The 18968-nt window shown below is 46.3% G+C and overlaps 1 protein-coding gene across 9 annotated transcripts in view; it reads right to left on the reverse strand.

The window, feature by feature from the left end:
• RYR2 (ryanodine receptor 2) overlaps positions 1–18968 on the reverse strand; it is a 762307-nt gene that overhangs the window by 697680 nt on the left and 45659 nt on the right. The gene's annotated exons all lie outside the window — the stretch shown is intronic.

The raw sequence follows: 18968 nt of genomic DNA on the forward strand, positions 1-18968 counted from the left end.
TGTTAGTGGTCTAACTGAATGTGCACACACACACACACACACACACACACACACACACACACGCCCTGCAGTTCACACCTGCAGTTCTAACAGATCTGTGCGTTCTAACAGGAGAAGGAAGCCCCTCCTTTTTCTTCACCTGCAGAGCTGCCCTGCCATCTAGAAAGGTCATCTTCTTGGATGGAGCCCACAGCCTCAGGAGGGATGAGCAAGGCATGAAGGGAAAGAATGCCTCGCAGATCTCCAGATCACCTGGCAACCAGCAGGGCCACAGATGCACCACACAGACGGTTGTCACAGCCACTCAGAACTCCATTTTGGAAGGCCCTTATCCCTCCTTAGCTAGAATATACGTAGGAGAGCCAGATCAGGGAAAACAGCAATGCCAACAGCAAAAACATTAATACAAAGCTCCATGAAGCACATTTAGCTTCAAATAAACCTAATAAGGTAGGTTCTACTATTTACACTTTACCAATGAGGAGACCAATGAGCCTCGAAGAGCTTAAGGGACTCACCGGTCACAAAGCTACTTAGGGGAAGAGGTGGACCCAAATCAAACCCAGACCCGCCTCGTGACTCCACGCTGCACATTTACCACCTCCATTTATTGCACACTGAGAAGATTCCAGGCACGTGTTCAACACTGTGCGCACGTTGTCTCTTTTCAGACTCCTAACGACTGCATCTTAAAGATGACTCAGCTACGGCAAATCTACTAGATTCGGACACACGCTTACGTGGAGCTAAGTAGTCCGGGATTGTTGGAACTCAAAGTGCACTTCCTAAGGTACTTTCTGATGGGATGTTTAAACAATAGGATAATAGTAACCAACGATTATCAGCCTTTTACTATGTGTCAGGCAATGTAACACAGACCACAGAAAAATCACCCCATTAATCCTCCCAATGCCCCTGTGATTAAAAAACTATTAAACCATTTTATAGATGAGGAAACGGAGGGCCAGAGAAGCTGGTAAATCTGCTAAAGGATACAAAGTGAACAGAGGACACAAGAGTCAAAACCAAGTGGTCTGACTCCAGAGATCATAAAAATAAATACCACACTGTATTACCTCTGCTTTTTTTTTTTTTTTTCAACGTTTATTTATTTTTTTGGGACAGAGAGAGACAGAGCATGAACGGGGGAGGGGCAGAGAGAGAGGGAGACACAGAATCGGAAACAGGCTCCAGGCTCTGAGCCATCAGCCCAGAGCCCGACGCGGGGCTCGAACTCACGGACCGCGAGATCGTGACCTGGCTGAAGTCGGACGCTTAACCGACTGCGCCACCCAGGCGCCCCTTACCTCTGCTTTTAAGAACAAGCACCTGGGTAGTTAGCCTAAAGCATTCGCTTGCACTCTCAGAGAGAGGGGACTTCTCAGTCTTTGGATAACCCGTGTTAGGAGAAATCATTTATCACTTAAGAGCATACATGCTACGAACTAAACCCGAAACTATGAATGGAAAGAGAATAGTGATCACAGATGAGATCCAGTGCAAAGAGGTGGTTCCAAGAGACAGATTTCAGAGATCCAGGTGAACGGGGCTTTCCTCCGGGTGGCTCCGGTACCAAAAGGTCACAAGTTGCAGGACCTCCACGGAGTACAGTCCATTTTTCTCACCCCGACTTCAACCGATAAGACACGAACAGAATAGCCTCACACCCACAAAGGCCAACCTCGCCTTTCCTTCCACTCATCGAATGCGTGTGGACCCCCCTCAACAAACCGGTCATCCTTGGAGAGGGACCCGCTGGAGCCTGGATGGCCCCCTCGACGCAGCACCTGTGGGTGCGTCTCTGGACACCTGGAGTCCAGTCCGTTCCGACCAGCCCAGCATGCAGTGTTCACTCAGGTGCACCGCGACGCATGTGTGCAGCGTGCGATGGCAACAAGCAGCCACCGTCTTGGCTCGCGGGGGCCGCCGCAGCAAAGTGGAGCACGCTGCGTGCTTACGTGGCAAAAACGATTTACGTCCTGGAGGTCAGAAGCTGGGGATGAGAGCGTCAACAGGACTGGTTTCTGCCGACGCCTCTTTTCTTGGTTTGCAGATGGCAGTCTTCATCCTATGCTTTCATGTGGTCCTCTCTCTGTATCTTTTTTTACATTTTTAATTTTTTTTTTTTTTTTTTTTTTTTGAGAGAGAGGGAAAGAGTGCGAGCAGGAGATGGGCAGAGAGATGGAGACACAGAATCCGAAGGAGGCTCCAGGCTCGGAGCTGTCAGCATAGAGCCCGACACAGGGCTCGAACTCACGGACCATGAGATCATGACCTGAGGCGAAGTCAGACGCTTAAGCGAGTGAGCCACCCATGTGCCCCTCTCTGTGTCTGTATCTTAATCTCTTCCTACAAGGACACCAGTCATATTGGATTAGGACCCACTCTAATGACTTCATTCTAACTTAACTGCCTCTTTAAAGGCTCCGTCTCCAAACAGTCACATTCTGAGGTATCGGGTGTTAGAACTTCAACATATGCATTTTGGGGCCACATAATTCGACCCATAATACCCACACTAGAAATAAACTTTATAACTAGTTAGAACAATGTCATTCCAAATTCATTTTTTATAAAAGTTTTTTTTTCTTTTTCACATGAATTAGGTCCAAAAAATTAATTTAAGTTCCTTTAAATATTCAGCCATTACTACTTCAATAATGTTAATAAGTAGAGAAGAAAAAAATCCTTAGAAATATAGCATCCCTTTGACCTGACAACTCCACTTGCATAGAAGTATTCTGAATATTTATATAAAAGGAAGCTCATCCTATCATGCTTTGTACTAGCAAACTATACAACCTAAAATGTTAAACATTTAAATAACTGGCTAAATACATTTTATTATGGCATCTTATACGGGCTTTAAAAATCACGCAGTAGAAGGGCTCCTGGGTAGCTCAGTGGGGTGAACATCCGACTATTGATTTTGGCTCAGGTCACAAAACCAACATCATGGGATCGAACCCTGTGTCAGGCTACTCACTGAGTATAGAGTCTGCTTAAGATTCTCCCTCTTGCTTTCCTTCCACCCCTCTCCCCAACTCGTGCTCTCTAAAACAAAAAAAAATAAAGAAATCATACAGTAGAGGAAGGTTTAGGACTTAGAAAGAATTCACCACCTACCGTGAAGTAAAAAGGGTGAGTTATGAGATGGTGTTCAAAAGGAGACCAATAAAATAAAGTATATTTATACACAGTATAAGAGGCACAGACATACACACCAACATTCTCTCAAGAAGGGTTACGGAGTATCTATTGCTTTTGTTAGCGTTTTAAAATTTTTTTCTTATAAAAAATTTTTAATCTTTCTCCTTTCATTTGGCCATGTGATAGTGATGTAGGTACTCCAGGTCTCGGGGACAAAGTTTTCTCATTTTATATATATATACATATATTTTAACATTTATTCAGTGCTTGAGAGACAGAGAGAGACACAGCGTGAGCAGGGGAGGGACAGAGAAAGAGAGGGAGACACAGAATCCAAAGCAGGCTCCAGGCTCTGAGCTGTCAGCACAGAGCCCAACACGGGGATCTAACTCACAGACCGTGAGATCATGACCTGAGCCGAAATCGGCCACTTACCCCAAGTGAGCCATCCAGGCGCCCCATAAAGTTTTCTCATTGAAGAAGTGAAGACACGAAGTCTTTCTGAAATACTCCTAGCCAACATAGTCAAAACCAGCTTCGAAACGAATTAAGCTACATGCACACATACACACAAAAGCATTTTAGTTTTAACTGTGGTTAAAATCCACACCTTACCTTCTTTACCACTTCTAAGTATACAGTTCAGTCGTGTTAAGTATATCCACACTGTTGTGCAACCAACCTCAGGCACCCTTATCATCTTGCAGAACTGAAACTCCGCCCATTAAACAAACTCCCCATTTTCTCCTCCCCCAGCCCCTGGCAACCTCCATTCTACTTTCTAACCTATTAATTTGACTACAGGCTAAGTATTTTTGACTAATGAGCCTGTCCCTTGGAGGCAGTGACCATGAATAATTTTATTTTTGCTTCCCCAGGGACCAGCACAGCATCCAGTATGTAGCTGAAACAAATTACTGAATGATGAAAACAGCAATCGCTTTGCTACATCTGGGAAATGTCTGTGGCTTCCATTATGTGGCTTCCGCAATGTGGAAAAGCACTTTGTGTTAAGTCAGTAGGAAGAACTATCGTCCTCCATGGTGGCAGTTCCCGACCGTAGTTTCAGATGCACCTGGGAATCTAATTCAAGAAATTTCTTTTTAAAAAATGGAGGGGAGGGGGGTGATAAATTCCAATCAACTCCCCTTTAAAATGTACCTACATGTGTGCACATTCCCCTAAATTCTTTAGAAATGGGAGAAAGAGTTATTTGCAGGTATTTGTGTGTGTGCTGGAAAATCACAAAGGTTGAAAACTGTCAGTGGCTAAAATTAACAATTCAGGAAACAGCAGGTGTTGGCGAGCATACGGAGAAAGGAGAACCCTCTTACACTGTTGGTAGGAATGCGAACTCGTACAGCCATGCTGGAAAACGGTACAGAGGTTCCTCAAAAAGTTAAAAATAGAAATACCCTATGATCCAGAAATTGCACTACTAGGTATTTACCCAAAGGATACGAAAATACAGATTCGGATGTTTATAGCACCTCTGTCAACAATGGCCAAACCATGAAAAGAGCCCAAATGTCCATCCACTGATGCATGGATAAAGAAGATGCGATATGGCACAAAACCAGACAGTCGGATCAATGGAACAGAAGAGAGAACCCAGAAATGGAACCACAAATGTATGGCCAACTACTCTTTGACAAAGCAGGAAAGAATCTCCAATGGAATAAAGACAGTCTCTTCAGCAAGTAGTCTCTTCAGCTGGGAAAACTGGACAGCAACATACGGAAGAATGAACCCGGACCACTCTCTTCCACGGTACACAAAAATAAACTCAAAATGGATGAAAGACCTAGGGGCACCTGGGTGGCTCAGCTGGTTAAGCATCTGACTTCAGCTCAGGTCATGATCTCGCAGTTTGTGAGTTCGAGCCCCGTGTCAGGCTCTGTGCTGACAGCTCAGAGCCTGGAGCCTGCTTCGGATTCTGTGTCTCCCTGCCTCTCCCTCTGTGCCCCTCCCCCACTTGTGCTCTGTCTCTCTCTCTCTCGGAGAAAAAAAAAAAAGTAAAAAAAAAATTTTTTTTAAATGGATGAAAGACCTAAATGTAAGACAGGAAGCCATCAAAATCCCTGAGGAGAAAGCAGGCAAAAATCTCCTTAACCTTGGCCGCAGCAACTTCTTACTCAATACATCTCCAGAGGCAAGGGAAACAAAAGCAAAAATGAACTATTGGGACCTCATCAAAATAAAAAGCTTCTGCACAGTGAAGGAAACAATCAGCAAAACTAAAAGGCAACTGACAGAATGGGAGAAGATATTTGCAAACGACGTATCAGATAAAGGGTTAGTATTCAAAATCTGTAAAGAATTTATCAAACTCAACACCCAAAAAACAAATAATCCAGTGAAGAAATGGGTAAAAGACATGAATAGACACTTCTCCAAAGAAGACATCCAGATGGCCAACCGACGCATGAAAAAATGCTCAACATCACTCATCATCAGGGAAACACAAATCAAAACCACAATGAGATACCACCTCACACCTGTCAGAATGGCTCACATTAACAACTCAGGCAACAAGAGATGTTGGCGAGGATGCGGAGAGAGAGGATCTTTTTTGCATTGTTGGTGGGAATGCAAGCTGGTGCAGCCACTCTGGAAAACAGTATGGAGGTTCCTCAAAAAACTAAAAATAGAACTATCCTATGACCCAGCAATTGCACTACTAGGTATTTATCCAAGGGATACAGGTGTGCTGTTTCGAAGGGACACATGCACCCCCATGTTTATAGCAGCACTATTGACAATAGCCAAAGTATGGAAAGAGCCCAAATGTCCATTGACGGATGAATGGATAAAGAAGATGTGGTATATTTATACAATGGAGTATTACTTGGCAATCAAAAAGAATGAAATTGTGCCATTTGCAACTACATGGATGGAACTAGAGGGTATTATGCTAAGCAAAATTAGTCAGAGAAAGACAAAAATCATATGACTTCACTCATATGAGGACTTTAAGATACAAAACAGATGAACATAAGGGAAGGGAAACAAAAATCATATAAAAACAGGCAAGGGGACAAAACATAAGAGACTTAAATATGGAGAACAGAGGGTTACTGGAGGGGTTGTGGGAGGGGGGATGGGCTAAATGGGTAAGGGGCATTAAGGAATCTACTCCTGAAATCATTGTTGCACTAGATGCTAACTAATTTGGATTGAAATTTAAAAAATAAAATTAGTAGAATAAAAAAGAATGTTGAAAAAAAAGATGTGACACACACACACACACATACACAATGGAATATTACTTGCTGATCAAAAAGAATGAAATCTTGCCATTTGCAATGACACGGATGGAGCTAGAATGTATTATGCTAAGCAAAATAAGTCAGAGAAAGGCAAATACCATATGATATCACTCATATGGAATTTAAGAAAAAAAACAGATAAACAAGTGGGAAGAGAAAAAGAGAGAGAAGGAAACAAACCATCAGAGACTTTTAACAGGGAACAAACTGAAGGTTGATGGAGGGAAGTGAGTAGGGGATGGGCTAAATGGGTGATGGGCATTAGGGAGGGCACTTGTGATGAGCACTGGGTGTTATATGAAAGTAATGAATCATTAAATTCTACTCCTGAAACCAGTATTACACTGTATGTTAACTAACCAGAATTTAAATAAAACTTGGGAAAAATGAAAACTGGTTGAAACGATAGCCCATCAGTCACAGACCCCAGCTCTCCCTGAGGATGTCCAATATCTCAGCCTCAGCATGAAGCCTTCCTTAACCTCAGTGCAGAAATCCAAACACACACAATTTAAGTAGAGAATCAAATAGAAAAACAAATCCCTCCACCCACCCTGTCCATCCTCCACAGTGCTACCATATTTATCTTCCTAATAACACAACCTGATGTTTCTCCTCCATTTACAAACCTCCACTGACCTCCAATGCCTGGAGAAGTCGGTCAAAATCCCTCAGGGCAACAGAGAGGGTCTCCTGTGATATGAACCCGACCTAACTCCTCCATCCTGACCAATCAATACCTCATGTCCTACATTTTCTCCGTCCACTTTTACATGTGCTACTCTCTCTTCCTTCTTAAGCATCTCCTTCTTTGAGAAGCTTTTATTTACCCTTCAAGATGCAGACTCCTGTGACCCGGCCCTTCCCGGACTCACACACCCAGATGTGTGCCTCGATGGTCTAGGACTACAGACCATCTGCTCACACCTTCATGAGATCAGAAGGTCTCCCATTATGTCTGCCTGCTCCACCAGATCAGACTCCAAAGCCTGACTTGGAACAGGTCCTCAGTGAAGAAAGTGCTGGAACATATCTCCCACCTGCCTCCTCTCTCCCTGAGTGACAAGTCCATGCAAGGTGGGTGGGTTGTTGGGTGGGTCACTTAGCCGGGCTCAGCTTCCCCTACGAAACCAGGACCACGATCACACCTGACCTGTCTTTGCAGATTCTTGCGAGGGTCAACCCAGAAGGCTTACAAAGTCACTAGGCAAGAATCCGAATTCTTCAACAGAAGGTATTCAGATTTTGATATCCTAATTGCAGACTTTAAGATCAACTGAAATCATCTTTTGACCCTATCAAAATGAGAGTTTTCTCCTCTTTTCTTCTAGGCCCACTCATTCTTCCACTTTTCAGCTATAGGTGAGAAAACACAAGACAGGTTTTGTTCCAAGTACAGAACTAATTGATACGCTGAAACTAAAAAGGGCAACAGGTTAACATCAATATCACATTCATTCCACCTTCCTATCTACGGACTAGGATAAAAAAACAAAAAACAAACAAAAAAACAAAAAAACTATGGAGCAAGTTTCAGATGTTATTAAGTTATCTTCACAGCTTTTGAAGAGTAACATTTCACACCTTTGGAAGCGTGAAGGCCTCGAAGTTGGTTCTCGCCAGGAGACTTCACACCTCTGATGGTCATCAAAGCCCAGTTCTGATGTTTGGGGCTTCAGGTTTTCTGTGTGAAAATGAACCTTTGTCTTTAGGAGTAGGTACTACAAAATCAACTTCGTTTCCAAAAAGAACGCTTTCGTCCTCACAAGGAAAAAACAAAATCGATCCCATTTCCTAAAGAAAGCCTCCGCAACACTTTCCATGCTTTTTTAACCCACCACGGGGAGTCTTCCTTCGCGCTAAGGTGGGGCTGAGCTGGGGGCTCTGGAGGGTTTCCGCATGTGTTAGAGAACCCAGCTTCCTGCACAGTGGACCGCGCCAGGGAGGCAGACGGACCTCAAGAGGACAGGGCTGCCAGCCGCTCCAGAGTCCTCACTGGCCTTCCCTGCTGGCCCTCCTTTTCTTCCCAACCCTTTCGAATTTAGACCTCCAAGTCTGGGCACCCTTCCCACCTCCTACCACTTGGTGGTGACTACCTTACCCTTGCTGCTTTCCTGGATGATCTTGGCCACCAAAGAGCCCACAGCTGAATACACATTCAGTCACTACCTTCCGAGGACCCCTACCGCCTCTTCAAATGAAGAGTCCTTGTAGTATATAAAATACCTTGGTCTTGTAAACCAAAAAAGGAGAATAGATGCCCTCCCTAAGACTTCAAGGAAGAAGCAACAGCCCCACCCTCAGCACCCAAAGCTGAAATTCTTTTTACACTATTCCTTGCTAATACCAGAAATTAACCCCACAACTTTCATAATTCAAATATTGCAAATTCTCGTACCGTGCTTGCCCAACGTCTTCATTTCCCCCATAGCAAGGCATGTACGAAATCCCTATTACCATTACATAAAACATGTCATGTAAAACTGGCATATTAATTATCAGCCCCATGAAGGTTAGGCATGTACAATAATCTATTAATATTGCATAAGACATACTATGTATATCGTGCATCAATCGCTAGTCCCCATGAATATTAGGCACGTATACACCGAGAAACCCCAAGGATCGGCATCAGCTCCAATAATCCTCCAGACAACCCTTGAGGGCAAACACCATTCCTGAGTGCCCACTTTCTACAGTAAGAGGCTACCAAAGCACAGAGAGGCCAAGCGACTTGCTCAAGGCCACAGTGCGGGTTCCAGAAAGTCTGGCTCCAGAGCAAGGGCTGTTACCCTCCAGGGCGGACCGGCCCTCACCCCCGTTACTCCCCTAAACTGGCATCTCTCAGTGGAATCCTGTTCCATCTACCCTCAGGTGTTTTTCCCTTAAGAGCAGGGTTTCTAAAAGGATTTTCCAGTGATGCAGAAGAAAAGTGGCTCTATCAACAATAGCCAAAGTCTGGAAAGAGCCCAAATGTCCATCGACGGATGAATGGGTAAAGATGTGGTGTGTATATATACAATGGAGTATTACTCGGCAATCAAAAAGAATGAAATCTTGCCATTGCACTACATGGATGGAACTGGAGGGTATTATGCTAAGTGAAATTAGTCAGACAAAGACAAAAATCATATGACTTCACTCATATGAGGACTTTAAGAGACAAAACAGATGAACATAAGGGAAGGGAAACAAAAATAATATAAAAACAGGGAGGGGGGCAAAACAGAAGAGACTCATAAATATGGAGAACAAACAGAGGGTTACTGGAAGGGTTGTGGGAGGGGGATGGGCTAAATGGGTAAGGGGCACAAAGGAATCTACTCCTGAAATCGTTGCATTATACGCTAACAAATTTGGATGTAAATTTTAAAAAAATTAAAAATAAAATTAAAAAAATAATAATTAAAAAAGAAGAGTGGCAGCTTTTAAAAATTTGGGGGGGGGGGGGGCGCCTGGCTCAGTCGGTTAAGCGTCCGACTTTGGTTCAGGTCACCATCTCGCGGTCCATGAGTTCGAGCCCCGCGTCGGGCTCTGTGCTGACCGCTCAGAGCCTGGAGCCTGTTTTGCATTCTGTGTCTCCCTCTCTCTCTGACCCTCCCCCGTTCATGCTCTGTCTCTGTCTCAAAAATAAATAAACGTTAAAAAATATATAAAAAAATAAAAAAGTATTTTTTTTTACAAGCTCTAACAGACCTGCAGTGTCCAAAGTCAAACACTTGACACTTTCACATTCTATGATAGAAACTTCTAGAATTCAGGATCACACGCTAAAGGTGCAGATGTCATTTCAAAAACCTTCACGTGGTAGAACATCTTCTGTTATTCAAATACTTTTCCAGTGAGGGGCGCCTGAGTGGCTCAGTTTGTTAAATGTCCGACTACGGCTCAGGTCATGATCTTGCGGCTCGTGGGTTCCAGCCCTGCCTCGGGCTCTGTGCTGACAGCTCAGAGCCTGGAGCCTGCTTTGGATTCCGTGTCTCCCTGTCTCTGCCCCTCCCCCACTCGCACTCTGTCTCTCTCTCTCTCTCTCTCTCTCTCTCAAAAATAAACAAACATAAAAATAAATTCAAAAAAATACTTTTCAGGGAAATGTCATCTGCAGAGGTCAAAATTTTAAAGAGAAATCATATTTTACAGACCAAATTTAACAATATTTTTGATAAGAAACTGTAAACACAGTAAAGAGGAAAGAACTGTTAGCACCTAGCTCCGTCCTAGGCAAAGTGAATAGACCAGGTCTGTCTTGGGGGACTCCGGCCTCTTGATTTTTCTCCCTCTCTCCACACTCCTGTGAAAAACATCTCACCAAAAAAGAATCACTTCTGTACAATTTAGATGGGAATTGAGATCAGCTGGATTATTAGGTTTCGCGGGGACGTCTGTATTTCTTTAAATACCCTACTTGTGAGATAAAAGTCTCTCCTCCCTTCACAAAAAGGTGCCCGGCTGACCGCGTGTTGGTTGAGCAAACGGCCTCGAGAGGAAGAAGCAAATGGTTGTGCCTGTTTGCAACAAGAAATGACACAGAGCAGGTGTCCTGCCAAGGCTAGCTGTTCTGCTGAGCTTTCCATTTCCATTTTCCATGGAGAGACCTCCCGAGCTTTCCATTTCCATTTCCCTCACTTCATCAAAGAAGGGTGAACCAGCATGTTAATACTATATTTTTGGGGTTTTTTAAATTTTTTAACGTTTATTTTTGAGACAGAGTGCAAGTGGGGGAGGGGCAGAGAGAGGGAGACACGGAATCCGAAGCAGGCTCCAGGCTCTGAGCTGCCAGCACAGAGCCCGACGCGGGGCTCGAACTCACAGACCGTGAGATCATGAGCCGAAGTCAGACGCTCCACCGACGGAGCCACCCAGGTGCCCCTCAATACTGTATTTTTAACAAGTGTTTATCCTCATGGGATCTTTAAAAATAATGCACTCTGAGATGTCGAAATAAAAGGGACTGAAATTCAGCACTCTACCAGCCAACAGGTGTTAGCCTACTGAATTCCACCTTCTAGCTCTGTCTATTCCTCTGCCTGCAAAGTTCCGGTTATCTCCTTTCCTCACAAGTGCGCTGCGTGCTTCTCTACCCCGTTCCATGGAAGTTTCAATTCCACTCCACAAACATTTAGGAAGTGCCCTCCTCCAGACGGGCAACTAACTACGCAAGGTGCCAGTAGACGCATTAGTACAACATGATCCTAACTTCCAAGCATCAGGCACATCCTTAAATGACCATGGGACAGAGTCCTGTAACAGAGGAACCAGCAAGGTCCTACTACCAGAGGGAGGGGGGGAAAGTTCCCTTTCCAGGCTTATAAAAGCTGAACCTTAGGAATTCTTGACACCCCAAGAGCAGAGCCTGATTGTCCATCCTACCGAGTATTGGGTCGGTGATGCAGAAAGTGCCCAGCACATGTGAGAAGCAACATACTGCTGGGATATGTGAACACAGCCCTGGTAAGATTCTAGGAAGCTTATTTAACAAATATTTATATAACACCGGGCCTCCACAACTTAGGGCACTTAGGGATAAAAAAGCAAACAACCAAGATACAGGATTAAGGATAAACCAGCTAAACACAAGAATGACAGCAAATTACACAAAGAAGCATAAACTAAATATGAGCCAGAAACTCAACTGTTATTTTAAAAGTCAGCTACGTGTCATGAAACAATCATGGGCCCCATTCCTAAGAGGTTCGCATCCTCATAGGGAAATAAATCAAACAAACATGGACCCCCCCCCCCTCCCAGAAACGTAAAACTATGATGACTGTTACATGTGGGCTGGAAAGGTGAGCGTTTGTTGTCAGAGGAAGAAAACATTAAGTCCCTGAATCCTAGAAATTTGCCTGGAAGGACTGAGCCATCAACTAATTTTTTTTTAAATGGTGTAGTTTAGATAAAAGAGGTGGGTTGGACTTCTGCTTGCCTAAGGCATAATAAGCGTGGCAAAAAATATTAGCGGAGGTAAACAAAATTTTTAAAGGAACCAAAAAGGGTAGAGATAGAGAAGAAGAGGAAATAATTAGTGAGAGGGACCCTTGTTTTCCTCATACTTCACTTAATCCTCCTGACCAGCCACTGGGGCCAGCCCCTGCCCGCGACCCCCTGGCGGAATGACCGATGAGGTGTCCATCTGATGGCCGCTAGGTGGGACAGGGGGATGCCACCAGGGTACCAACAAATACGGTGCCTGTTTCCATGGACCTTACCATGGCATGAGTTACATTTTATCATCCCAGTTCTACAGGCTGAGACATCTAACCCCACAACTCACCCGACAGCCCACAGGAGAGCTCTCATGGGGCAGAATCAGGGCACAGACCAAGCAGGTTTACGGGACCTCAAATTCATGAGTTTTCTGTGACCCTGTATGGAGAGGCAAAAATGAGCACCGCGAAAGGGAATCCCAAAGGTGGCAGGGTCTTCTACTTGATGTTTTCCACTGGATTTCCAAGTCCTACCCTGAAGCACCCTTCACACACAGGACTTCAGATTTTTACTTTCCCTCAAGAACTGCCTGACAGGCCACATCCTCACAGCAGTGGCCACTGGCCGGGACCACTGAAATTCTCTGTCATGCGTGGAAGGCATTACGTGTGGGAAGTCGCCAGCAGGGAGTGAGATATAATCATTTCCTCTCAGAAATAAATAGAATAACTTCTCCTCCATTCTCTGCTACTTTTGACAGAAAGGACAGCAACATATTAACAGCTGGAATAGACAGTCCTACAACTGATTCAACAAGGACAGTGCCGTGAATGTCCATCTAACCAAATTTGTTCCCTGTAGCAGCCTGACATAACAGTGTCAGAAATTTCACCAAATGCACGTTCACAGTAAATATTCAGTCACACACTCCACCCTCCCAATTCCTCACACAGGATGCAAATGCTCCAGGTAAGGACTTCCCAGGGCTCCTCTGAGAAGAAAATCCCAGACCCAAAATGGTGTCCTTTAGGCCAAGTCCCCAAACCAGGGCTTAATACCTAATCTAACTGCAGTTTCAACCTCCCCCAGAAACAAAATCTTAAGGTCAGTCTGGAAATTTCCAATAAGCACCGATGGGTTGGCCACAGGGTCCCTGTCCATCCCCTAGAAGACGATGATAACACCCCTTGCCCTTCCTGCTAAGGGAAAGCTACTTGGCCTGGAACAAGTCTTTTCTTTTGCAAATACTTTCTTTCCCCACCCTCCTTCTTACAAAACCCTCCATTCTGTACAACTTACAACTCCTCGGAGCTCCCCTTTACTTGCAAAATGGGATGCTGCTCGACTCATCAATCATTTAATAAAGCCAATTAGACCTTCAAATATACTCAGTTGAATGGTGCTTTTTAATGATAGCTACAGGGAGAAGAGCGGACCCAGCACTGTTCACAGAGGCTGTGAATTTGAGACCCACGATCTCGTTGGACCTCGATAAAGCCACCCAACTCTAGTCTCAATGAAGGGAGACTCACAAGAGTTCCCCCAGGAGGCTGTGGGAGAGACCACAGAACAAACGGAGCATCAGAGCCGATGGCCCAGCAGCAGTAACGTAAAGATGTGCTGACACTGAATCTCAGTTCAAATTAATCAAAACAGAAAGTTAGATTGCACATACCAGGAGGTTCCTGAGCGCCACACGGAAGGGAGGAAGGAAGGGCAGCAAAGACCCAGAGCGACAGAAGGTAGAAGGTGTGTGCCTGGGGTGCACTAAATTTGCAGGCTTTGTCTACAGCAGCGCTTCTCAACGTGGGTCCCCAGACCAGCAGCAGCAGCATCACCTGGGAACTTGCCAGAAATGTACCCCAGACATTTTAACAAGCCCTCCAGAAGATTCCAACGCGTGCTTAAGTTTGAGAAGCACTAGCGAGCACAGGACACTTAGTTCTAGGGCTCTCCATCTCTAGAAGGAAAACAAATACAGGATATGGGGTCTCCAACATTCCTACCCGTGGAAAGCACGGCAGGGGGACTAGACTTTCTCAGCTTAGCAAAGGGGTACAGCTGACCACGTATGTATCTTACAGCCAAACTCCGGAACCTGTAATATTGCACAATTCCCCTGGAGCTCAAAGCTGGGTCATATGCCCCATAAAGGTCGCTGAACGCCACGAAGATGACATTTAAAGCAAAAGTCCGGGGCGCCTGGGTGGAGCAGTCGGTTAAGCGTCCGACTTCAGCCAGGTCACGATCTCGCGGTCCGTGAGTTCGAGCCCCGCGTCAGGCTCTGGGCTGATGGCTCAGAGCCTGGAGCCTGTTTCCGATTCTGTGTCTCCCTCTCTCTCTGCCCCTCCCCCGTTCATGCTCTGTCTCTCTCTGTCCCAAAAATAAATAAACGTTGAAAAAAAAAAAAATTTAAAGCAAAAGTCCTCCGGGAGGTAACCTTCCCCAAAAAACAGTAGTAGGCTAGCAATCATCTAGCTTTCCCTATTCCCCCACCTGCCCTAGCACATATTGTTGTTGGTGGTGGTGGTTTCTTTTTTTGAGAGAGAGCAAGGGAGAGGAGCAGAGAGAGAGAGAGAGAGAATCCCAAGCAGGCTCCACACTGTCAGTGCAGAGCCCAACGGGGGACTTGAACCCACAAACCTTGAGCTAGATCATGACCTGAGCCAAAATCAAGAGTCAGGTGCTTAACCACCTGAGCCACCCAGGCACCCCTCTTGCGCATAGTTTTTAAATGAGTTTCACCCCTGCTGCAGGCAGGAGATCCTGTCTGCTGCCCCCGCCCGCCCCCCCCACCCCCGACCGGGCCCACCACAAAGGCCCTTCTGGAGAATCCACAGGCGTGTTGGTCGTTCGGGGGGTGTGAAGCACTGGTATCAGATGCTGCTTGCAGATTTTTCCAAAACATACAGTTAACATCGCAGACAAAAATCAATGCAAAACAAGATGTCTTCCTTTTCGAATCCAGTTTCTGAGTAAAACCATGCCTGAATTTTACTGCATGTTCTTTTGAATTTCACTGCATGTATTTTTTGCCAGCTTAAAAAAAATATTTTTCCTTTTTAAAAATTTTAAAAAAATAGAGGGGCATGTGGCACTTCCCTGCACATTTTTGCAACCCCTGTGAATCTATAATTATTTTAAAATGCAAGTATATATATATATATATATATATATATATATATATATAGTTTATAGAGAAAGAGAGTTAGGTTTTCCCCTGATTATTCTGTTCCATACATACGGGCAAGTACTCACAAGCCAAAAACTTTTTGGTGATTTCAAAATCAAACCCGTTCGCTCAGGTCTGTGTGAAACAACAGCATCACCAGCATGGCCACTGGCGATGGATGACCCAGTGAGGCAGGTCCCCATCTAACCACCATGGGGCGCACACCGCAGCTGCACTTGGGAGCCAGCACCCCAAAACACAGAAACTGAGTTAGCTCAGAGATCCTGAAAGCATAAAAGCGAAGCATTCCAGAGAAAAATCAGAGACCGGAGACAATACTGTAGGAATCCTAGGACAGGCTTCCCAGATTTTCCAGATCCCGCAAATCACCTGGGGCGTTTGGAGGGAGAAGGCTTTTCTCACTCCTGACTGCCAAGAGGAGGGACTTCCCCCCACCCCACCCCCAGCACACTCCTGGACTCTCGGTCTCTCCTCTACCTATGTTCCTGCTGGAAGAAGTAACTTCTCAGACTGACAGATCTGGGAGAATCGCCCACCCTGCTCAGCTCAGCCCAGCCGGGCCCCCTTCTCTCGCTGGAAGTGAACTTCTGCAGCCTGTGAGGTTCTGTGGGGCTCCAGGCCTCTGCCCCAAGGGAGGGTCTGCTGGGGCCTCCAGGCAAAGAAGCCTCATTCCAAGAATTCAATCAGCAAGCCTCTAGGCGGGCTGACTTAACTCGACATCCTCCAGCCAAGCCTCTATTAGGGAAGAAATGACATTTTGACCTCTTTTGTCCTAGTCATTGTTTTTCTTCTCAGTTTGCTCAGAACCTGGGCAGGAAAGAGGACTAGGGGACACTGGGCCCTTGGAATACCTCCCCTGGGTGTGGTCTTATGATGCAGATTCCCGGATCCTCCCCAGGGGTGCTGCTTAGGTGAGTAATCCTAATCGGAACCTGATGATTAGGGTTCGGTGTCCCAGTTATGCAAAATTTGGGTATGTATAAGCCAGCTGCACTGAGGTTTATAGCACCATCCAGCAGGTCAGTCTGAAACACGCCCACGGGGGAAATGAGACAAACTGGGAGCTCTGGGCTCGAACCTTTTTGCCAGGAGGTAAAGCAGCGTAGCAGAGGAAAGGTTTTCCAAGGATGGCTCCAGGGAAGCCACAAGAAAAGGCTAAGGACGATCAAGTTCAGACTGAAGTGTCTTCCACCCCAAGCCCCACTCCCCTCCGCATCTCCACAACCATAACAGAGACTGATTGTGCCTCAGGAACAGGACATCAGGGAGGGAAGCCACAAGCTCTGAGCCAGAAATCAGAACGAGGCACGCATCACCTGTAACAGGGCAAGGTGAGTTTATAAGCATCTCAGATAAACTACACTTGCAGGGAATGCTTTCTAATAAGCAAGGAATCATAACGGGGGATTTATAGCACAGCACCCATGACCTCTAAGTTAAGAAGGACAGAGCACTGTGCAGTCGGGTCCCTTGACACTGACATTCTGATATTCCATAACGTGCCCCCTCCCATTCACGCACGTGCGCTCTCTCTGTCTCACAAATAAACAAACATTAAAAAATATTTTAATAGGAGCGCCTGGGTGGCTCAGTCGCTTGAGCGTCCAACTTCGGCTCAGGTCATGATCTCATGGTTTATGAGTTCAAGCCCCGCGTCGGGCTCTGTGCTGACAGCTCGGAGCCTGGAACCTGCTTCCGATTCTGTGTCTCCCCCTCTCTCTGCCTCTTCCCCGCTCGTGCTCTGTCTCTCAAAACTGAACAAACGTTTAAAAACACTTGTTTTCTTAATAAAAAATATAAAAATTAAAAACAACTTTAATAATATAAGGAAACATAAGAATGTTCATGAGCCTCCTCTGGTTCACTCCTGACGTGAGTCCTCCAACCCTATTCTTCCCACATATTCTCAGATGTCTTATTCCGATTTCACCTCCACACATTTGGGGAAGGGATGCCTTACATACCCCATGCTGAGAAATCCTTGTCCCCAAGGGCAAGTCTGTTTCTGCAGACCTCTCTCCTGGACCCCCGAACTAACCACCTCCCAGCCACTCCACGTGACTCCCCGGCAGGGGTGGAAAACGTCCACGTATCCAGAACCAACCCCCTGGCCACACCTGCTCCACCCGCCCGCCAGAACCTCAGAGACCCTGAGCCCTCGTCTCCCCTCACAGCCCCCATGGGAACCAGGGAATCCCACGCTGCCTCCAGATTCCCAGTGCACCGAGTCCTGCCCCTCGGCATCATTTCCACCTGCTGCCACCAGGGACAAGCCTGGCGGGACCCCGGGGCACAGAGGGAGCGGCTCTGGGGCAGCTGGTGTTCCTCACCCCCTCACCTCCCCCGCTCTGTTCTCAACACAGCGGCCAGAGGAGTCATCCCTCCGCTCAGAGCCCCGCAGGGATTCCCCGGTCGCTGCTGGCCAGAAGCCGGGTCCTCTGCCCTGCTCTCCTGCTCCTCCTCAGACTCCCCGGGCACACCCCCACCTGGGTCTCCGTGCGTGGCTGCCCCTTCTGCCGGGACGACCCGGGACAAACAGCCTCACCTCCCCCAAGTCTGCCCAAGCAGCACCATCTAAAGCAGCCCCATCCACGCCTGGGTGGCGCAGTCGGTTAAGCGTCCGACTTCAGCCAGGTCACGATCTTGCGGTCCGTGAGTTTGAGCCCCGCGTCGGGCTCTGGGCTGATGGCTCAGAGCCTGGAGCCTGTTTCCGATTCTGTGTCTCCCTCTCTCTCTGCCCCTCCCCCGTTCATGCTCTGTCTCTCTCTGTCCCAAAAATAAACGTTGAAAAAAAAAAAATTTTTAAAGCAGCCCCATCCTGACTGTCGCCTATTTAAAATCCTACTCATTCCCTCCTTCAGCCCCCTTATCCTGGTCTACTTCTCATTTTTTCCCCACAGTACCTTTTTTTTTTAATTTTTTTTTTTAACATTTTATTTATTTTTTTGATAGAGAGAGACAGAACACAAGCGGGGGAGGGGCAGAGAGAGAGGGAGACACAGAATCCAAAGCAAGCTCCGGGCTCTGAGCTGTCAGCACAGAGCCCGACGCGGGGCTCGAACTCATGAACCGCGAGATCATGACCTGAGCCAAAGTCGGATGCTTAACCGACTGAGCCACCCAGGCACCCTAGTACCTTCTAACATACCATGCAATTCACATAATATGTTTATCTTTCATTATGTCTCCCCCACCAGAATCTAAGCTCCATGAGGGCACAGTGTTTATTAACAATGTAGCTCAGTCATCTGGAGTAAAGTCTAGAGCATAGCAGGTGCCTAATAAACCCCAGAGCCTTCCCCAAGCCCCTGAGCAAGCGCGGGGTTCCGCTCCACTCCCCCCAACCATGTGCACCAGACTGGCAACCTTCTCGCGGGAGAAGGGATGACCCACATGGAGGGAGCAGCAACCTTTCTCTGACATCTTAC

Source organism: Leopardus geoffroyi, chromosome D2, assembly GCF_018350155.1.
Source record: "Leopardus geoffroyi isolate Oge1 chromosome D2, O.geoffroyi_Oge1_pat1.0, whole genome shotgun sequence".
In the NCBI taxonomy this organism is placed as follows: Eukaryota; Metazoa; Chordata; class Mammalia; order Carnivora; family Felidae; genus Leopardus; species Leopardus geoffroyi.